Raw genomic sequence first — 6,000 nt, forward strand, 5'->3', positions numbered from 1 at the left:
AAAAAAATGTATGATTTCAGCAAAAATCAGGTTGTACCAAAAAGTGGGAACTAGCTTTGTGAGTTCACCCTGAATCAAGCAGACCATTAAGGAAATCAGCATCAACCTGTTCATTTACATGCTTGATTATTTCTTCTTGCTCCAGAATCAAATCAAATTCACTGGTCCAATCAGAAACTAATTTCAAATCTCCATTACTACCATAAATTGAAGGCACCAATTTATTATAACCTTCCCCAAATGTCTGCAATTTTTCATTTATAAGCACATCCTTCCTTATGAAAAATGCATAAGCTACATTCATTACCTCCACCATGTCTTTAGTGTCACTGATCTTGGGAGGGAACTCGTCACTATACATCATTGCAGTATCTAGCTTATCCATTAATCTACTTCTTCCTGAGCAAACATTGAACAAAGGTCCAAGAAAAGCGACAACCTCAGAGGATGTTTTGCTTGCCTCTTTCAAAGAAATGTGCATATCATGCACAACCATCAATTTGTCTTTCAATACACTAATCTTGTGTTTTAGAATTCCTGACACAACAGAGATAGCCTTGAAATTTTGTTCCTTTTCAAACTTTTCAATTTTCCCTGCATATTCCTCCATTTTTGTTGTCACATCAGCTGGTATTTCTTGTACTTGTTCTGTAATATGTATTGGAGGGGGCTCATTTGCAATTTTTTTCTTTCAACTCCACTAACTCTTCCTCCAGAGCGCCCTTCTTCATCAGTGTCTCTTCATATTTTTTAGACAATGCAATCAATTGGGTATATGTTTCTGTGTATCTTCTTGACAAATCCTTTGTTTTTGATAAATTCATGAAAGAAACTTGAGTAAAAAATGAGGCAATCTCTATGTCAGTTGTGTTCTGCAAGTTCCAAATCATTCTATTAGCTTTCTTTTCTACTTGGATATTTAGAAGATGGGGCTTTTGAGTGGAAGGGGTCAAAGACCAAGCAGCAAGTGTCTTTGACTTAGGATTAAATCCTGATCCTCTTATTACATCTCCAATTTCAAATTCAGTTCTAAACATTGGGTCCCCTTGCTTCCTAATCTGATCAATAATAAAAATAGACTAGATATCCCAATCCGACATCATAATCATACTAGTTCTCTTTATCAATTGTCTTGCCTGTTCCACAGATATTTCCTCCCTATCAAGATCATATTCCTGCAGTGCCTTGATGATCTCCTCTTTCTTTTCTTCATTTGCTTCCTCTATGATCAGATTTTGTTTTAATTGATTTTGTTTCAACCTTGTCAAAAAACTTTTAAATTCATTTGACTTAATAAAGTCATCATCTTTCATGAACTCATTTGACAACATCACATGCTCATCAAAGCCTTGAGCAAGGGCTTCGTTTATTTCTCCATGTTCTTCATTCTACCCTGCTTCTCTAAGATGTGTCCTTATTTGATGAAAGTAGTGTCCTTGTTTTGTAACAATTGCTCTACCAGGGTCTCTCCTCACAATTGTACTGACTTTAGTGGTTTTTTGTTTCTTTGCAGCTAGCACTCGGGTAGATTGAATTTCATCCCCACTCTCTACATCATCAGCAGACACACTAAGTGGCCTCTTGCCATGTGAAGAATGTCCATCTTGGGGGTCTTGCTGCTGAGCAGTCAGTTTTGGAATTTGAGGCATTTGTTCCATTAGAGTTTAATATAAACTCAACATTTTGTTAATCCTCTCTAGGTACGGGCTATCAGGGCAAAAACCTAAGAAACTAGGGTCAGCAGCCAACAATTCTGCTTCAACTCTCATCAAATTTTTCCATTTTATTCTCCTTTCTTGTACTTCATCTTTTCTCAACAAATTTCTAACCACGTCTTCATCATCCAATGATTCATGGTCCTTTATTGTGGCCAAAGGTGTCATTTTTGGCATTGCAACTTTAACAAATTGTTCCAGATCACAGAATCTAGACACAACATTAACCAACCTATACTGTTTAAGGAAATTGTTTACTTCATCAAAGGAACTCCTACCAATGGTAAAATCAGACGCAACCCAAAGCCTAGGAAGAAAAGTACCCTTCTTGTGTTTATCAAGATATCCTTTTTCAACTAGGGTCAATTGCCAGATAAATTCCATAAAAGCAATCCTAATTGGAACAATTTTTGGTAAAATATGGGGAGGCTGAGGACACCCATAGACTTTCATCACAATAAAGTTATCAAAAAAATAAAATTCCCCCCAGTTATGTGAAATAGGCCAGTTTGGAACATACTGGTAAGGTCTCAAAACTCTCCTAACATTAATTAACAATCGTTCCCTATTTATTCCTAGCATTTCCATAATTGGTGAAACAATCCAATTTTCAAAGAAAAGGAAAGAAGAATGGGGAGAACTAAAGTCCCAAACCTAGGTCCATCTTTGTATTGGCACTAAGACACCAAATTCTTCTTTGAAAAGCTCCAATTCTTTATCCACGAACTCAACATTATAGAACAAAATTAAATGCATCAGCAATGAATAATGCTTGAATGTAGGGTTGGGTGCACCACTCTGAATTTCAACTAGAGCATTATGAATGTGTTCAACCACATAGCCCACATAATCATAATCTTTGTTAACATCTGGGTGTTGAATGTCCATAGCCATCATTAGTAATTCAGCTGACACTGTTGAATCTCCATCAAAACCCAACACTCTGCATAATCCATAGATTGTACAATGCATATAATGGTGGAAAGGTGTGATGTCAAATGGTGGTTCGATACTCTCTGGAATTATAACCGACTTCTTATTCACCCTAGGCATGTATTTGGGCATTGCATGCTTCTTGATAGCACCTTTGTATTTGTCATAATCCCCTGCAATCCACTCGAAATCTATATCTGTACATGCAACACCAGTAATCTGGAAAGCTTCAACAAAGCTAGCTCTGTTAATTGAAACTAGGGCAAACTAGTTCTTTCTTCTGATTACCCTAGATACTGGGCAATAGCATTTGGCCAACTCTTTGATCAAATCCACATCAACATACACATCTGGCACAATTAACTTTGCCATATTTAAATCCCAAGGGTTTGACATCAAGACACCCTTAACCCTATTTTTCCAGAAATAATGAAACAGAGCAGAACTAGTCATATTAAGTGTGGCAGGGTTTCTGCATTGGCTCCATAAATCTCTCCATGCCAAATGATTTGTATTCAAAGCAACGGAAGTCCCTGGCATCAAATCTACAAATTCATCTTTGTATTTCTTAACCATCATTTCCTCAATGGCACTGGCACTAGCCTTGGAACCTCCAGGTCCACCTACTCCACTTGTCGTGGCCTTGGGCTTGGGCTTGGAACCTCCAGCACCACTCATCGCTTGGCTCATTTTAGTTGTAGGAGAAAAAATTAACCAATTTCTGAAATTTTCTCACACCCAACACTTTGAATTCTCCAACGTTGTTGCAGAGCTCAATTCACTGGATTACCTCAAAGATAGAATGCATTAATGTAATTATACAAAACCTCGTCTCAATCATGCAATTTATGGTATTTATGATTTGAATTTTGGCCGCCGTCACTTCTCTCAACTCTCAAGTCTCATTAATTGCCACACTTGCATGAACTAGCTAGTAGCTATTGTGGCATAATGACATTAATTCAAACTTCAAATTGAACTACTCGAGCAAAATTTGAATTCATGCCCTTCTATTTGATTGGCGATTGGCATTCAAAACTTTTACAGAACCCGGCAAACAAGTCCACATGTTAGCGAGTTAGTGACAATGCTACCAAATCCTCTTAATCGCAAGCTCGCAACCCCTTTTACGAATCCTCAAATAATCTCGCGAGTGAGTGACAGCCATTGTTCTAACAAAACAACTTATTTCATCGCAAGCTCGCAACTAGAAACTTAACTTGAATTAAACCCTTGCAATCCCGTGACAACAAGACACTTAACTGCCTTCGCATGCTCGCAACACTTTTTGACTTAAGACTTACAAACCCGCGAGCATGCAATGACCACAAAATCAGACCAAAACTTACCTGTCGCCAGATCACAACTTAAAATGCTAAACAACTTCAAAACCTGCGAGTAAGCGACTTAACCGCATCGCATGATCGCAAATTAAAATGATTTAACTGCGAACACCTCGCGACATTGCGATAACATAAAATCACACCTAGTCACAACCTCGCAACATAAAATGGTATTTGGGCGTCGTCACTTCTCTCAAGTGACCAAGTCTCATTAACTACCACACTTGCATGAACTAGGTAGTGTGACATTAATTCAATTAAACTGATAGAATGCATTAATGCAATTGTACAAATGTCAAAATCTCGGCTCGATCTTGTCAAAACTTTTACAGAACCCAACAAACAAGTCCACGTTGCAATCCCCATCTTTAATCACACACTCTCAATTGGTTATAACAATCAGGAAAGGAATCGGCGAGTTAGCGACAATGCTACCAAATCCGCTTAATTGCAAGCTCGCAACCCCTTTTACGAATCCTCATAGAATCTCGTGAGTGAGTGACAGCCATTGATCTAACAAAATAACTTATTTCATCACAAACTCGCAACTCGAAACTTAACTTGACTTAAACCCTTGCTATCTCGCGATAACAAGGCACTTAACTGCCATCGCATGCTCGCAACACTTTTTGACTTAAGACTTACAAACCCACGAGCATGCGATGACCACAAAATCAGACCAAAACTTACTTGTCGCTAGATCGCAACTTAAAATGTTAAACAACTTCAAAACCTATGAGCAAGCGGCAAAACCAACTAAGCTGCGATACCAACTACATCGCATGATCGCAAATTAAAATGACTTAACCACGAACATCTCGCGACTATGCGACAACATAAAATCACACCCAGTCGCAACCTCGCAACATAAAATGGTCAAGTGCAAAACATCTTGCGAGCTAGCGACAACTAAAATCTCCCAGTAGTCGCAAGCTTGCGACTTAAACTGACTTGATGATAAAGGACCTACGAGCTAGCGATAACCATTAAACATGTCTGACCAACCGTTTGACCACACTTGACATTGACATGGACAAATAAATAGAGGACAACTTATATTTTCAATGCATGACAACTTCGGTTTACTAGCCAACTAAGACAAAAAATAAACACAAAACCGTAATCGCCATGAACATCATTTTAAGCATTTAATGTAGAACAGTAGAAAGGTAACAAAGGTTCTAGCAGTAACAATTATGCAATATGAATAATTTTATGGATCTTGTGACACAAATTTGTTGCATTTCATGTTCAACATGTTACATAATGTGGAACCAAATACCAATTTACCAATAATTCAATTGTTTAGTAATAATTCAAATTCACAATTAAAAATATGAAATAAGTATCTGTTCTACTTTTGATTGACAAATTCAAGGAATAAAATATCAAAAATCATCAATGACAACTATAGTATTGCAATTTTGCAAATTGAAATTGTAATATGACTCAAGAATTGTATTATAATTATAAATACCTATAAATTGACTGCTAATTCACTTCAGTGATTCAGTCCGACTGTCTGAGGCTTCTATATCCCAAATGGACTGAAGATCTGGAAACTGACTAGTACTAACAGGTTCATCTTCATTCTGAGTCGAGTATTCAAAAATGTCTTCGTCTTCATGCTGACTCTGAGTCTGTGATCCATCATATTCATTTGTCTCGGCACTAGCACTAGCAGTAGCACCACTAGCTTTTAAAGTGTCGCACACCCCTCGTCTATCACGCATGGAATTCCAGATTGCCAGTGTCCTATCATATGGAAAATCTCTAACATTATACTAGGTTACAAACAACCTCAAGCAAGTTTCCAAATTCTTGTCCAATTTGTTTCTGATCTTTGATTTCAAAAGCCTTAATGCATTGAAAACTCTCTCATCTTCCACCGACCCCAATATCATTGTTTGACACAAATAAGCAAGTTTCAAATATTCTAGTATTGCAATACGCAATGCTTCACTTTGATCTATCCTTTTCCAAAGCCTTGTGATTGATCTAGGTTCAAA

Source organism: Cryptomeria japonica, chromosome 8 (genome assembly GCF_030272615.1).
Source record: "Cryptomeria japonica chromosome 8, Sugi_1.0, whole genome shotgun sequence".
Classification (NCBI taxonomy): domain Eukaryota; kingdom Viridiplantae; phylum Streptophyta; class Pinopsida; order Cupressales; family Cupressaceae; genus Cryptomeria; species Cryptomeria japonica.